The 17,806-nt window shown below is 36.9% G+C and overlaps 1 protein-coding gene across 1 annotated transcript in view; it reads left to right on the forward strand.

Moving 5' to 3' along the window:
* The window catches only part of LOC113928402 (coiled-coil domain-containing protein 24-like), a 61,471-nt gene that overhangs the window by 29,743 nt on the left and 13,922 nt on the right, over positions 1–17,806 (forward strand). The window contains exon 2 of the mRNA XM_035727456.1: positions 12–214. The gene's annotated coding sequence lies outside the window, so the exon portion shown is untranslated. The remainder of the gene's footprint in view (positions 1–11; positions 215–17,806) is intronic.

A 17,806-nucleotide genomic window follows, 5' to 3' on the forward strand; every position in this document is an offset into this window, starting at 1 on the left:
GATCCCAACAGGTTCCACAGCAGATTGGTAAGAGGTCCGCAGCTTCATTGCCTTTCCCATAGCCATGGTCCACTCTCCGGAGTTTGCAAAGGAGGCCTGAGGGTTCCATGGACTCCTGGATTTCAGCAAGATCTCCCAGTTCTGTGTGTTTGATGAGTCTACCTCACTAAAACAAGCTTAAGGGAAGGAAGCCCAGAGACCTCACTTTTTTCTGGTAAGGCAATCACTCTTCATTTATCTTATGACTACAAGTATCCAAGGTAATAATCATCAAAAAAATGCTGCATTTAAACTGCTTATCCTTCTAAAAAAAAGCATCAGGACAAATCCCATTATACTTTACTCTCATGTTTATCTAAGTCACCTTCAGAAGCCCCCAAATTTCAGTTCAAATTTCCAGATCATCACCTGGTCTCATGGTCCATAAGCTTCAAATATCTCCTGATATGACCATGTCATTTGCCTTCACACCATACTTCAAATTCTTTCACTGTGCTTTTACAGTGTATCATGACAATCTGAAATCCTTGATACTTGCAACTCTTCTCTCATCATTCCCTTTACCGTTTTTTCTTGAACTGAAAGCTGGTCATTCCTGAGGACATTGATTCTCATCTGGTTCTCTTTATTGGTGGCAATTTTAAAATCTCACCTCCTACATATAATGGAGACTGAAGATGAGGTAGATCCTCCTTCTGTTTCACTGTTCTTTCTAGATCGCTGTATTTACCTTTTCTCTCCAAAAGATAAGGTCCTCTGAAGTACATCCCTTCTTGGTAATCTACAAACCTCTCCCCTTCATTCATTGAAGATTTGAAAATCTGGATCACTGTTTTCATTATTGATCACTTCAATAATCTTGCAGTTGATCACATTCAACCCCTCTGAACTTCTTGACCTCACTTTTCCTGACCACATTGTAGTCCATGTGCTAAAATTTGTCATTACCAAGAGGTACTCCACCTTTAAAAATACTGAATTCGAACATTCCACTCTTTAACCAATTGTATTAGTTTCCTATTGCTGCTATAACAATCTTAGTGGCTTAAACAACACCATTGTTTTATATTGTATTTCTGTAAGTAAGAAGTCTGAAATGGATTTTAGAGGCTAAAAGCAAAAAATCAATAGAGCAGCATTCCCTCGGGAGGCTCTCTGGAAGAATATGTTTCCTTGCCTCTTCTGGCTTTTAGAGGCCACCTACTTTCCTTGGTTTGTTACCTCTTCCTTACTGTTCAAAACCAGAACCATGGCATCTTCAAATCTCCCTCTGACTTTCACTCTCTGTTTCTATCATCATATCTCTTATTTGTCTGATTTTTCTGCTTTCCTGTACTAGTGGCCCTTGTAATTATATCTGGCCCACCTGGATAATCCAGGGAAATCTCCCCATTTCAAGATTTTTAACTTAACCACATCTGCAAAGTCCTTTTTGCCATATAAGGTAACATATTTACAGGTCAGGGGATTAAGATATGGACATCTTTAGTAGACCATTATTTTTTTCTGTCAGATCAACTATCTTATATTTCCAGGTCATTTATTGATTTTTTCTTCATCATTATTTGATTACATTTGGATCTAATTCATTTAATATACTACTTATTCATTGTCTATTACTGTTTTAACAGACTCACTTTTCTCCTTATCCAATTTATATTTGATTCTTTTACTCCTTTACAGACACTCTCAACACCCCTCTCCCTTTCTCCTCTGCACCCCTGCCTTCTGTAATACGCATCAGGTTGTATTCCTGGTTAAACACAAGCAACTCTCTGTCCACCCACTTTGTGCCTGCACCTGAGCAGCAGAAAGTGGCTGTTCATGTGTTGAAAAATTAAAATATGAAAAAGTTTAGTATATAGCAAGAAAAGTTTTGAATACCAGAGTCTATTTTCTTTTTTTTTTGAAGATTTTATTTATTTATTAGTGGGGGAGAGAGAGAGAGAGAGAGTAAGCATAAGCAGGGGGGAAGGACAAGGGAGAGGGAGAAGCAGACTCTCTGCTGAGCAGGGAGCCCAATGCAGGGCAAGAGTCTGTTTTGAATAGAAGTATGTAATAGTTAACATCTATCAAATATATCAAACATGTATCAAATTGTGTGTTCTTCAACTTGGGAACATCTTTCCTCTTGTCAGTCAGAAGCACAGAATGTTAATTTAAATGTTGGAATTGAAGCAAAAAGGCAGAGTGGTTAAAGAAATCATTCAATAGAGAAAAAAATATACCATTTCTTCTTTACAGCATGTTATACAAACAAATTTTTCTTTAAAAAAATTTTTCTTTGTGCCCTTTCTGAATTCAAGTGCTTGAAAAAATGAAAGCATGATAAGAGATTCTCTTTTGAAAGCTGTGATGAAATTTGGTTCCATTAGTAATGGTTAGAGAAATGCTGCTAAACAGGAAAAAAGTTTATTTGAAGTCTCAGAGTGAAAGATATAACAAATACCAACTGTTCCTCTTTTCTGATAGTAGACCTAGCTTTCCCTTTTGTGAGTCTTCCCTTTCCACTTGCAGTCCCTGTGATTCAGGTGGGCCTGATTGCCCTCCTAGTTGCAGAGGGTTTCAGAAGGATATCAGGCTTGAATGATCACCATGTTCCATATCCCTGGCCACAGTCACTGAGACGGAGATGAGCTCATGACCCAAGCAGTCTTGGTCAATGGTAATGCCAGGACTTCAGTTGGAACTCTTGGAACAAAGTGTGCATTTTAGCTGGGCTTGATTGGCTTGGAAGAATATAAAACGGTGGCTGCCAGGGCTGTCTTGCTGGAGGCAGGCCAACTCACTGAAAATCAATTCTATGAAAATTAATTTTCTGAAATTAAATTTCCCAAGTGAAAATTTGCTTAAATGACAAATCTACTGATTTACCAAAATCTTATTTCTTTTAACTATTTACAAGGATTACTACAATTTATACTTATTGGAATGCTTTTAAAAGATGTAAATACTTTTTAAAAATAAGTTTCTATTTTTTTAGTTCTTATTTTTATATAAGCAGTTGATAAAGAATTTACAGTTGATAAATTCTAAGGATCATAGGGTGATTTATTCTTCTAAATAAATATTTCATATTTAGAAAACAATATTCATCATCAATAACTAAGAGCATTTCATGTGAATTTTTTCAGTTTCTATTTACTTCATATCTTTTTAATATCATTTTTTGTATTGTTAGGATTCTTCTGCCAGTCTTCCATGTGACATTTAAATCTTAGTTTATTTCCAAGAAGTGGTAGTAAAATTTAATATTTGGTGTGAGTTTTTCTTCTTTCTTTCCTGTTAATTTTATGCTTTAAACATGTCATTTTTAGGATTTTTAATCAATTTCTATTCCAATTCTCCAAAATTTTTTTTGTTTCCTATATGCCAAATATGACACAGTAATCACATAGTACATTACAATAATAACAGCAGTCGCCTCTGTTCATCCTAATTTTCCTAACAATGCTTTAAATAATTTTATTGTTTAAAGTCAAATCTCTTAAATTATTTCCAAGTTCATATATTCAATTGTTTATTGTGAGAAACCAGAATAACTTCATTTCTTTTGGATGATTTTTTTTATGTCATATTTCCTCCACTTTTGGTCATTTTTAGCTTTCTTATACCACTTCCTCAGATGACATATGAACTTAACTTTATTTTTAGCAATTGTTTGCAAAATTTCAACAAAGATGTTAACATCAACAAAGTTATTAGACAAATTTATTTTCACAGAACTGATTTTGGAAAAAAGAATTTTGGTAAAATGGCCTAAAATCTACTTTCTACTACAGAGGAGAGATTTGTTAAAACTGAATTGAATGCAGAGCTGAGAGAGAGATTGCTGACAACAACATCGTTTGAACACCTGGATCCTTCTGTGCTTTAAGATAGAGTTTGGAGATTGGGTTCTCAGGGATGCAAACTTTGAACTAGACATTAGCATATAAGAAGTATATTGGAATCAACACCTATGGAAGTGAAGTAAAGGAGGCTGATTGGGCAGAGAGAGAAGCTGGGCTGTGATGTAGTCTCAACAAGGATTGCAGACAATCCCACTTTTTCGGGGGGCTGGAATGCCTGGATCTACCTCTATCTTTTCCTAGCATCAAGGTACCAGGGAAGCTGAATTGTAAACAGAAGTTTGCATGGGAAACAAGGGGAAGTAGAGACTTTACTCAGCACACAGTGATGCCTTAGATATCTTGCACAGTGGAGGATTTCTCTCTGGTGACTTTTCATGTCTCTTAGAAGTGGTACTCTCTCCCACGGAATGTGTTGGACAGAATCACAGTGCCAGTTCTACCTCTGAAACTCCCCTATTTCCAGTCACACTATTCATAACTTTTTTGTAACAAAATTTAATTTCTCTTATTTCCCAGTTCTTCTGGAAGGTTCTTGCTAGAGCGTCCATGAATAGCTTCCATGGGACTCCTACTGCCTTTGACTCTTAGAACTAAACTTATGTTGTTAAGACTGATGAACATATAAATGTTTTCATTGCACAGGAATTAGCTATTTCTGGGAAGAAGTCTCCAAATAGGACTTTTACTTAGTATCCTGTATAAATGGGGCCTATTTTCACTTGCCTTGAGGCCAAAGTCTTCATGGTATTAGATACCAAGACACTTAACATCTGTCTCGGAAAGACATAAAGCACACAGGCATACCTCTTTTTGTCGTGCTTTGTTTTATTGTACTTTGCAGATACTGTGGTTTTACAGATTGAAGGTATGTGATAACCCTGTGTTAAGCATGTCTGTTGGTGCCATTTTTTCAACATTTGCTCACTTTGTGTCTCTGTGTCACTTTTGGTAATTCTTGTAATATTTTAGACTTTTTCAAGATAAACATGATCATTTCAAATAATGATAAGTGCTCTGTAGAAAATATAGCCAAGTAATAGGCAGAGAGTGGAAAGAGGGAGCCACTTTAGATAGTGTGATCAGAAAAGGCCTTCATGGGTGACATTTGAGCTGAAAACTGAATAGTGACAGAGCTGGCTATGTTAAGGTCATGGGAAAGAGGATTCTGTGCAAAGAAAATAAATAAGTGATGATGGTGGATAGGAGCCTAATATAGACAGTAATAGACACTTGGATTTTTATTCTAATTGCAATTGTATTCTGGTGGAGGATTTTAAGTCTGGGAACAATATAATCTGATTCATCGTTTAAAATGGTAACTCTGGATTTGGGGGACATAAGATTGTCAGGGAGCAAGAGAAGAGGCAGGGAGACTGGTTAGCGATTATAGTAATCCAGGAGAATGATGATGGTGGCTTGAAGTGGTGGGGTAGCCGAGAAGATGGAGAGAAGTGAGAGAATTGAGATATATTTAAAGGTGCGACTATAAGACTTGCTGATAATTGAGATAATGCTAGGGAAGATAATAGTGAGGAAAAGAGAAAAATCTAGGGTGAAAGTTTCCTTCTTTCTTTCTTCAAGCAGTTTCCTCATAAGGTGATGGTCTTCCTTTTCCACTTCCATGTCTGCCCTCTCTCATGTTCAGTAATAGACCACCTTCCAGGTATTGTCATGAGACATACTTTCTGGAAAGAAAAATCTATCTTTTGCTCTGACTGCCTTGTTTTTGAGAAACAGCCTACTAGAATTTTGTTGACTATATATTTCCATCTTGAAAATACCATGTTATATTTACTGCCTTTTTTTTTTGCTGTTACCCCTTGAATGTTTGTGTCCCCACAAAATTCATATGTTAAATCCTAACATGCTTTTTGCTATTATCCCTTGTTTGTGTCCCCACAAAATTTATACATGAAATCCTAACATGTAGTGTGATGGTATTTGGAGATGAGGCTTTTGTTAAGTGATTAAGTCATGAGGGTAGAGCTATCATGAATGGAATTAATATCCTTATAAAGAAATCTCAGTTCCCTGGACCCTTCTGTCCTGTGAGGACACAGCAAGAAGACAGCCCTTTATGAACCAGGGAGCAGGCTCTCACCAGGTACCAAATCTACAGGGACCTTGATCTTGGACTTCTCAGCCACCAGAACTGTTAGAGATAAATATTTGTTGTTTGAACCACTCAATCTATTGTATTTTTGTCATATCAACCTGAGTGAACTACAATACCCCTGCCTTAAATTGTTTGACCTGTGTTTCTGGCCTCCCCCAACCCTCTCCAAGCTCTAGAAAGACAATTTTATCTTTCACATATTAACTCTTCTCTTTAGTTTTCCCCACTATCTTTAGCAGAATTAGCCACTCTTTTCTTCTATATCTTTTTGTACCTGTCTCTAATATTTTATTAGAACACTTTCTGCATTCTATTTTCATTGTTTAAATTTGTGTCTCTTCTGTTGGAATGTGAGATCTTCAAAGGTAAGAAAAACGTCCTTTTTCATCCTGGTATCCCTAGCACAGAATCTGGTACATTATAAGCTCTGATTAAATGTTTGATCAATTAAAGGCATTGAATTACCTCCCATTCTGTTTTAATTACTTTTACTTATAACCAATTACTGAAATAATCAAAAATATTATCAAATAGCACCTAAGTGCCATTCTTACCAAAACAGTTAATTTATGTGTTTAATGTTTATTTAAAGGGATATTTTAAAATTTGCATTATATGTTTCCAATCTCTAAAGTTCTTTGCTATACTGGATCCAACAGATGTCTCAGGAAGTTAAATTTTGCTTACCTGTGTGAAAACAGGTGACTATTAACTGACTTCTCTCCTTTTCCCTTGGTCCTACTAATGTCAGTTCTGGAAAGCTTCAGCCCTGTGCTGTTTGATGGAAACTTGTCAACAGTATGTCACAGTATTGCCACATGAACTCTTCTTCCTAAGGAAGACTGTGGAATAGCTTGGCTTTTTTTGAGAAGCGTCTTGCTTCTGAAAAGCAACTTGTTCTCTGTTCCCTTCTGCATGTAGAGATGCTGATGGTGAGAGTGATGTCCTGGGTGAAGGGTGACCAGAGATTTTAGGTTTGGATTCATCTCCTGAAAATATGTGTGTTTCTTCTAATTTTGGAAGACTTATCTTTTTTTTTTTTTTTTGCTTTGAAGCAAAAGGATACGGAGAGAAACAATTTGATGATTCAGATTAAAAAGAGAAAGGCACTAGTGTGTGTCATATTTTGGCAGGAACGGATGGAAGGATAAGTACACCTTTCACACTTTACCAAGGCGATAATTGTGGTGACTAAGTTGAACTAGGAGAAGGCATTCATTGATCGAATATGTTTAAAAAGTATTAAATTGTTAGCAGGATTGAATGCGAATTTTTCTAAGTTAATCATTGAAGGGAAACCAAAATAATTATATTTTGACCAAGGATAGAATTGAGACTTGTGCTACTATTACTGCCATCTAAACAAATGTGTGACTTGGGGTATGTCTGTGATTATATTTGAGTCTCAAGCAGCTTACCGTTGATACATGTTGGGAACCGCATGGTATTGGCTCATCTTAAGATAAAAATCTCCTCTGCAGCCTGATTTCTTTGCTTCTTTTTGCAGTAAAAGTCCTCAAAATGGTTATCTGCACTTCTGGTCCCTGAGTCCTCTCTTTATATATCTCCCTACACTCACTCTTCTCAGGCTGTTGCCACTCCACATCCCACCAAAATTTCTCTCATCAAGGTCAACAGATAGCCTCAGGCTGCTCAGCCCAGTTCTCAGTCTAGCAGCATTTTACACAGTCAAGGATTCCTTTTTTTCTGAGAACTCTTTCTTCACTTAGTTCCCAGGATACCACACTCTTCTGATTTCTTTCTGCATTACTACTGCATCTTCTCTCTCTCCTCCTTTCTGATTTGTCTTATTTATCCTTACCTTTTAACACTACTTTGGCTCAGGCCTCAGACCTTGGATTCTTTCTCTTTCTCTCTCTCCTTACTTTGTGGGTGATCTCATCTGCCTTGTGGGTTAAATTTCGTCTGTGTGTTTATAATTGCCAGATTTATATCTTTTGACCAAGACCTCTCTCCTCATTCTAGAATCATATATCCAGCTGACTATTCGATAGCACCATTTAGATCTTTAATAGATACTTTAAAATTAATATGTCCACAGAGGGATTTCTAGCCTTGCCTTCCCCCAAATTTATTTCACTCACAGTCTCCCCCCATATCAGTTAATGATGACTCCCACTTTCTAATTGTCCAGCTCTGAAAGCTTATACATTGAGTCCACCTTCAAAACAAATCCAGAATTTTGCATCTGCTTACAATCTCTTTTGCTACTAACACAGTCCAGTCTACCATCATCCCTCTTTGGGACTGTTGTAATAGTTTTCTAACTAGTCTCTCATGTTCCATACCTACCCCACTCTAGTGTATTCTCAAATGACAGTCTGAATAGTCTTGCTAAATGTAACCCACATCATATCACTCTTCAAATCACATTCCACCAATGGCCCTCTGTTTTCTTCAGAGTCAAAGCAAAAGACCTTACAGTATATCATGTATTAGTAGCTTGGTTAATTACGTCAAACTACCATACACTGAGTGGCTTAAACAATAGACATTTATTTCTCATAGTTCTGGAGTCTGGGAAGTATAAGATTAAGGTACCAACAGATTTGATTACTTTTTTTAAAAGAAGATTTTATTTATTTATTTGAGAGAGAGACAGAGAGAGAATGAACAAGGGGAGAAGCAGAGGGAGAAGGACAAGCAGACCCCACAGAGTGGGGCTCAATCTCACGACAGTGAGATCCTGACCTGTGCTCAAATCACGAGTCGGATGCTTAATTGACTGAGCCATCCAGGTGCTCCCAACAGATTTGATTCTTAATGAGGGCCCTCTTTCTGGCTTGCAGAGGGCTTCTTATTGTATCACATGGCAGAGAGAAAAAGCTCTGGTATCTTCTCTTCTTAGAGGGACACTAATTCCATCATGGGAGCTCCACCCTCATGATCTCATCTAAACCTAGTCACATCCCAAAGGCCCCACCTTTAAATACCATCACATTGGGAGTTAGAGCTTCAACATTTTGGGGGAGACACTAACATTCAGCCTATAACAGCTTATAAAAATCTACCCCACCCCATAGTTCTCAGGCCTCCTCTACAGTATGCTGGTCTGACGATGACAGCCTTCTTACTTTTCCTTGAACCTGCCAGATAATATCCCACATCATGGCTTTTGAACTGACTGTTTTTCCTGAAATGTTCTTTCCCTAGATACATGTATGGATCTACCCATATGCCCCTTTAAGCTTTTGCTCCATTGTCACTGGATAAATGAATCTTACTCTGAGCAAGTTGTTTAAATTTGTGACCTCCTTCTCAACACTCAAAATCCTTTTTACTTTTGCTCATTTTTATCCCATGGTACTTTTTACCTTCTAATATATTGTGTATGTGATGAAGACAGTGGTTTGTATTCATTGAATATACTTCCTGGCTGTACCTCTTATGCCTCTTGCATTTTGGTGGGGCATGTAACTCTTTTTTGCATATGGAATATGTGTGGAAGCGATGTGTATCACCTCCAGGCCAGGGTGGTTCAGAGCAAGTATTTATTCCTCATGTTTTTACTTTATTTCCTCATCTCTTGGCTGGATGCAGATGATTAAGAGAAACCACTAGAAGGAGAAGCCTGACTTTGTGAATCACAGGAAGGATGTCCACAGAACACCCAATTGAAACATGGTATGAGGAGGAAAAATTGTTATTGTATTCCAAAGTTATGTCCAGCTTCCATTCTAATTGGTTAATGCCCATGCTATTTTATTTCATTATTTCATTATTTATTTATTTAAATTCAATTAGCCAACTTATAGTACATCATTAGTTTCAGATGTAGCGTTCAATAACTTATCAGTTGTGTATAACTCCCAGTGGTCATCACATCATGTGCCCTCCTTAATGCCCATCACCCAATTGCCCATGCTATTTTAGAACATTTGGAATATCACTCTGGGTACATAAATGGATCAGTGCATTCTCCTGAAGCTGAGTGGGCATAAGTAATAGCTATTAATGGAGGGGGATATCAACAATTAACATGGATACTATAGGTGTCATCAATAATTTCAACAGTTCCTTAGATGAATTGAATAAGGATCACATGCATTCAAGATCATTTAATATTGACAATAATTTGGGCTAGTTTATGTGAAAGTTAGTATCTTAACTGGCAAATCTGAGGAAATTTGAAGTCATTTTCATTCTTTCAATGTTACAGATGTTCATCAGCAAGCATTTTACTTTAGCATTTATTACTGACAACAGAAGTTCAAACAAACCCCAAATTAATACATGTATTGTTTCCCAGCCATGGAAGTTTGCATATCCTGCAACTTATCAGAACTGAGGCTTAGTTAGGAGTAAATGTGTCAATTAGGATAACGTAGGGGCAGGAGAAGAGAAGGCTCTACAGTCCTGAACAGGTAAAGTAGTTAGATGTTAAAAGAAGGCATGAAGCTGAGTTTTAGAGCAAAAATCTTAGCTAGTGAGTTGGACAGGTCAGGAGAAAAGGTTTCTAGAAGGGAGTCAAGATCCTAGTTTAGATGTCTGAGCCAAAGGTAAGGAACCAATTATTTTATTTGGAATTCAAGAAACCAAATAGATGTTCAGGTAAAAAGAGAAATCTAGGTGCTACTATGAACAGCCATATATAAGCTGACTTGATAATAAACTTTGGGGCTTTGAGTTTATGGTACAAAATTGGTTCCTGCATCTGATATAAGATTGAACATACAATTGAAAATTAATGTTCCAAAAGCTAAAAGTTTGAGTGATGCCAGGCAAGGAGACAGAAGATGTTTTCACCATTGCTTCCCAATAAATACCCCCACAATGCTTTGTTAATATAATAAGGGAATGAATAGGCAGAATGGTTTAATTTAGATATTTAAAAGATAGTTAACTAAAACAATCTTCAGTTGTTCAGTGTGTTAAAATATATTTGGTTGTATCTGGGTAATCTGAATATGAATTTTATTTTCATAATTTCAACTTGCTCTTAAGCTTATGTGGGGAAGTTTTTAGTTATGAAATGTATGTATAAGACATTTTGTGATACAAAGTACATCCAGCTGATCCTTGAACAGCTCAGGGGTTAGGGGCTCTGCCTCCCCCTGCCCAGTGTAGTTGAAAATCTATGAATAACTTTTGACTCCCCCAAAATTTAGCTGCTAATAGGCAGAGAACCAGGAGAGATCACTTTTTACTGCCATGTGCAATTTACTAGAGAGATGAACTGCTCAGGCGGAGATGATTGGTGTCACATGGCATTTTAAGCAGATACTTGTAACCCTTGAGCTCTCTGCAATAACAACAAGAAGTGGCTATGAAATTATTACAGTAGTACAGTATGTACTGTAGTTAATTTTATGCAGTTGATTGAATTCTCCTTTATATTTGTTTACATTTCTAAAAGTGAATGGCACCAAGTATGGTCTGTACGTGTCTGTGTGCATAACTTTTGATAAACTTTAGCTTTTTACAATAAACTTGTGTATGTTTTAGAGTAGCAAATGATAAAATAGAGTAGTATATATCTGTATTTTATGCATTCATGACATACCTAACTTTCTCTTAATTGTTTCAGTATTTCTAGGCTACATGGTTTGTCTCTTGAGTTTTTTCATTGCTAAAAATCTTCCAATATATTTATTGAAAAAATCCTCATATAAATGGGTCCATGCAGTTCAGATTCATGTTGTTCAAGGATTAATGTGTATTATTTGCAATTCAAGCCATTTAATTAATAGTAACTTAAAAATAAGTCAACAAACTAAAAATAGGGATAGCATTAGTTTGAATTAGCCTTTTTTTTTTTAAAAAAAAAAAAGACTATTTGAGAGCAAGAGAGAGAGAGATTGAGATAACAAGTGGGGGTGGGAGTAGAGCGTGAAGTAGACTCCAGGAGGAGCAGGGAGCCCCACGTGGGACTTGATCCCAGGACCTTGGGATCATGACATGAGCTGAAGACAGACGCTTAACTGACTGAGCCACCCGGGCACCCTGAATTTGCCTTTTGTACATAGAACTGCCAACACTTAGTGTGTATAAAAGTGACCATGGATGTCAGTATTTTCAAAAGTCCACAGGATAAATTTCTTCAAAATGTAGAAAACTAGGATTTTAATATGCAGTCTCACATGCTTGATTTCCTAGGTCAGGAAATTAGGGTTTGCTTCTCAATGAACAAGTAGGAAAAGCCAGAATTATATATATGCTAATTTTGTGTTGAAATAAACTTTTGTTTCAAGAAGGATGCATGGCCCATACCCTCTTTGGGTGGGATTAATGCTCAGCTGTATGGCTCTTTATTAGCTGGAGTGATGGGTGATAGTAAAAGTTATATTCACCTGCCTTTGCTTTGTTGAATCCAGCTAAGTTCTCTTAATGGTGAGCTGGAAGGTTGTGTTGACCCTTTGCCTGCTCCCTGAAGATGTGGCTGGTGTTACTGACTTATTGTCAAGTTTCTCTCCAATGTCTCCATATTGCCCTCTCTTGGTCCACAAGCAAACATGAGAGTTTTGATGAATTGCCTAGAGATTGTGTATGTTGTTGTTGTTGTTTTAGAGAGGGAGGGAGAAAGAGAGGGAAGGGGCAGAGGGAGAAGGGGATTGAGAGAGAGAGAGAGAGACAGACAGTAGATGCCCTGCTTAGTGCAGAGCCTGATGTGGGGCTCGATCTCACAACCCTGAGATCATGACCTGAGCCAAAATCAAGAGTTGGATGCTTAACTGACACCTAGGTGCCCCAGAGATTGTGTGTCTTTGATCTTATTGTTACAGTCACTCAAATATCTTAAATAACATTCTAGCCACCATTCTAATCAATGCTTTGTTGTGTCAGTTCTCTATAGCAGGATAATCTTTTGAGGTTTTTAAAACATATTTCTCCCCTGTATTTTCCCCTTTTTCTTTTATGCAGGTAAAAGATTAAGTGCTTCCTTTGTTCAGAGGTATATGGAACAGCATAAATGTAAAAATGGTAACTAAAATTTATTGAAGATCTTAAAATTCTTTTTTATTATTATGTTCAGTTAGCCAACATATAGTGCATCATTAGTTTTTGACATGGTGTTCAACGATTGATTAGTTGTGTATAACACCCAGTGCTCATCACAATACGTGCCCTCCTTAATAACCATCACCCAACTACCCAATCTCCCCACCCCCCCTCCCTTCTGTAACCCTCAGTTGGTTTCCTGGAGTCCAGAGTCTCCCGTGGTTTGTCTCCCTGTCTGATTTCTTCCCATTCAGTTTTCCCTCCCTTCTCCTGTGGTCCTCTGCTCTATTCCTTATGTTCCACATATGAGTGAAAGTATATGATAATTGTCTTTCTCTGCTTGACTTATTTCACTTAGCATAGTCCCCTCCAGTTCCATCCATGATGATGTAAATGGTAGGTATTCAGCTTTTCTGATGGCTGAATATCTTCTGAATGTTAAGTACTTTACTACTTTTCTAAATCGGAACTACTTTAATTCTCATAGCACTTTATAAAATGGGTATCATTTTTATTCCCAATGTTGACACAAGAACAGAGAGCTGCAGTGACTATATCACAGTCGTATTATGCAAAACAGAAATGGCTAGGGTATTTTCCTTTCTAATGAGAATTTCCAAAGCTGAAGTCACCTGAGGAGACTAAAACTGGTGTCCTGGAAATAGAGAAGAAATGGTGTATCTCTGAGAGAAAAATAACAGGACAGAGGAAGATTTTCCTATGATTAAGGTGAGATTCCTCAGACTGGGAAGAAGAGGTTTGTGGAAGAGGTTTCTCAGAAGCCACGAGAACTTTTTTGATTCCTGACCCAGGATTAACATACTCTAAAAGCAGGTCTTCAAACTACATACAGCCTGTGGGCCACGTCCAGTTGGCTGCCTATTTTTTGTTTGTTTGTGTTTTCATAGACTTTATTTTTTACAGCAGTTTTAGGTTTGTAGAAATATTGAACATAAGGTAGAGATTTCTTATATGCCCTCTGCCTCCGACACATGCATAGTATCTCCATTATCAACATCCCCCACCGGAGTGGTACATTTGTTATAATTGATTAACCTATATTGACACATCCTTACCACCCAGAGTCCATAGTTTACATTAAGGATCACTCTTGGTCTTAAATTCTATAGGTTTTGTCAAATGCATGATGATATACATTCACTATTGAGGCATCATACAGATTATTTTCAGTGCCCTAAAAATCCTTTGTGCTTGGCCTATTCATCCCTCCATTTCCCTACCCTTGGCAACCACCGGTTTTGTTACTGTCCCTATAGTTTTACCTTTTTCAGAATGTTATGTAGCTGGAATCATATGGTATGTGGTCTTTTCAGATTGGCTTCTTTCACTTTGTAATATGCATTTAAGTTTCTCCATGTCTTTTCATGGCTTGACTGTTCATTTCTTTTTAGCCCTGAATAATATTCCATTGTCTAGATGTACCACAGTTTATCCATTCACTACTGAGGGACATCCTATTGCTTTCATGTTTTGGCAGTTATGAATAAAGCTGCTATATGCATCTGTATGCAGGTTTTTGTATAGACATAAGTTTTCAGCTCCTTTGAATAAATACCAAGGACCATGATTGCTGGATTTGTAAGAACCTGCCAAACTGTCTTCCAAACTGGCTGTCCTATTTTGCATTTCCACCAGCAATGAATGAGATTTCCTGTTGCTCTACATCATAATCAGCATTTGGTGATGATAGTATTTTGGATATTGGCCGTTCTAATAGGCTGCCTATTTATGTAAATATATTTTATTGGAGCACAACCATGCCCAGTTGTTTACATATTGTCTATGGCTGTTTTTGCACTACAGTGGCAGAGTAGAGTAATTGTGACAGAGACCTATGACTTTGCAAAGGCTAAAATATTTACTGTCTGCCCCTTCACAAAGTGTTTGCCATCCCCCGTACCATGGAATCGCTGTTACCATATCTATTCTAGGTATGGCTGTTTTACATCAAGCTGACATTCAGAAAATATTTTCCTGTTTCCTATGACTCTATTAAAACTCTTGCAATATCTTAGTTGTTATGGATTGAACGAATTCTTGAACAGACTCCTGAGGCTCAATATTATTTTTAAAAATCATGCTTTTAGAGTGCCTGGGTGACTCAGTCAGGTAAGCATACGACTCTTGATTTTGGCTCAAGTCATGATCTCAGGGTCATGAGATAGAGCCCCGTGTCGTTGTCTCCGCTCAGTGGGGAGTCTCTTGGAGATTCTCTCTCTCTCTCTCTTTCCCTCTGTCCCTCTATCCCCCGCTTCCTTGCTCTCTCTCTCTCTAAAATAAATAAATCTTTAAAAAATCATACTTTATTTTGATTTATAGGCACATATCTTCTTAGAAGTTTTTTTTTATCAAGATAGTTATTTCCTTAAGTACATGAATTCAATTAAAGTTTATTTTTAATATATATTTTGGAAAGTGTAATATTTTCTTTTAGCATTCTCTCTTGCCCCCCTCTTTTTTTCTAACAAGCCTTTCCGCCTGTTTCACTGATTCACCCTCCTATGTAGCAATTTAAAATAGTGCCAAGGAAAGATGCTTGTCCCTGTTGAATCTGTCAAGCTGTTAACTAGTTTCTTCTCAGGTGTCTGCTCAAAATGAAGCAGGTTTTCAACAAATGTGTTTCAGGGACTCTCTGGCTAGTTTTTCATCATTATTTTTAGCTACAAGAGGGTTCTAACCAAGAGAATCCTTTGTATTCTAAATATTATTTTACCAAATTGCCATCTTCACACCTGTAGTAACTTCGTATTTATTTGGTATAGGCAACACGACCTACAGAATAATTTATGATCTAAATGCGGCTTGTAATAGCAGACTTGCTGCTGGTGCTTAGAAATTAATTCAGAAATCACTGTCTGTAGCGTATAATTTACCATTGTTTTTGAACGATGTTATGGAACCTACAAGTATTAATTAAGATTTATGGCATAAGGCCAGAGAGAATCTGGTGAAATTTTGTGTTGTAACAAAACAAACAGTTATCAAAGTATTTTTAATATAATAAACATTTTCAAGTTTCCAGATCAGGTTGGGAGAGATACTGTTTAATGTACTCTGAGGGTTTGAATCATGCCAACACCACATTTAGTCTACAATTTGGATAGTCTAATAGATGAATATGTCCCATTTTATGAATTTTAAAAACTTAGAATAATTCACCAAGTTTGAAGCAATTGAATGGATTTAAAATTGAAGTGAGACTTAAAGAGGAGGATTTAATAAAGCAGGTCAACAGTGGTGATTTTTAAAAGTTGGATTGAGTTGAAAAAAATTCATAAACAATTGAAAATAGAGCAGAATGAAGTGGAGATTCATGGGATGTTTAAAAAATATGGTCTGTCTCAGATATAGTGCATCCCTGAAAGCTTAGTTCAAAGTAACTTTCTCTCCAAGCAGTTACCAGAAAATCCCTACTGAAAGTGATGATGCTGATTAGAATGGTCATTAACATCTTACAGCATTTGATAGCACTCTAGTCTATAGTGCCCTTTCGCAAAATGAAGCTCATTGGATTTCACAGTGTGTCTAGAAGGTATCTTTATTTCCCGAACTCCTTTATTTATAATTGCCTGTCAGTGCAATATTCTTCTATCAATCCTTCTTTATCAGGGATGTATGTCCAAGATTCTAATTCGGGAAGAAGGTCTGGGATTAGGCCCCCACTTGTTTTCTAATCTTCCTGATTCTAACATGTACCACCGGGATCAATTTGTATGAAACATTTTATGTGCTCTTTTGCCTCTATGTTCAAGATTTGTTTTTCCAACTGAGGCAACAATTATTAAATGAATTATAAGGGTAATCAAAACAAAACATATCCATAGAATAGGAATCCTAGAAATTAAAACCTGACATTAAAATTTTACAAAAACATTCCCATTTGTCCAGAATTTAACTCAACTTAGTTAATATGACAACTCTTCCAACTATTATATGTTAAGTATTGCAGAGACTTCCAAGCTGAGTTAAACATGCTCCTTGTCCTCAAAGAGCTGGCAATGTGGGAGGTGAGATAAAACAAAGCAGAATATTATCCCTAAAGGAAATTCTCAGATTAACTGAGAATTATTACAGTTATACTAAAGAGGCTATCGATGGCCAAAGAAATAAGAAAGCAGTATAACATACTTGATACCCAAAGCCCACTGTATGATTTATGATATTCTTTTGATGCCTATGGAAGAAGTATGACTTCTCTCTCTCTTCTAACGTGTTAGAATCCAGGAGAATCTACCTTTTGTGGGAGAGAACCAGACATCCTAAATAGGGGAAAATAAAATGGCATCCAAGGAAAGTGCAGATTGCAAATGAAGGCAAGTTTAAGTAACCAGTTGGGGGGTTAGAAAACTGGAAAAACAAGATGATAGAAAATGGGAGAAGATTGGGGATTAATTCCAGATGACAGAATCATGTGCGCCTTGCCGAGGTTTCTGTGTGCTCCCAGGAAATGTTCACAAACAGTATTCTAGGTGCATATAAAAGGGCTGTGACCAGTGGACAACTTGGAAATAGCTACAAAAATATTGGAGGATGTTATGGTTAATTGGATAATAAATAAAAAGTTATTTTTTCTATGCCGAAAAAGAAATTCCTGAAGTGTAAACTGTGCTTCACTGTCAAAAATTTCTCCTATTTTTTCTTTTAGTAATTAATTCAGGAAGGGTATACACCATACAGCTATGTATCACAATTGATCACTAGGCACTACATGGCACTACTACCATCTAATAAAACCTTGTCATGCCGAGTTTTTTTTCCTAGTGAAGAAATCTCTGTCAGCTTTGCTAAAACATAGATTTACTGTCTGGCATTGTTCCCTCAGGCTTTCACTTTATGAGGCTACAAGTGTTCTTGA

This window comes from Zalophus californianus, chromosome 5 (genome assembly GCF_009762305.2).
Source record: "Zalophus californianus isolate mZalCal1 chromosome 5, mZalCal1.pri.v2, whole genome shotgun sequence".
In the NCBI taxonomy this organism is placed as follows: Eukaryota; Metazoa; Chordata; class Mammalia; order Carnivora; family Otariidae; genus Zalophus; species Zalophus californianus.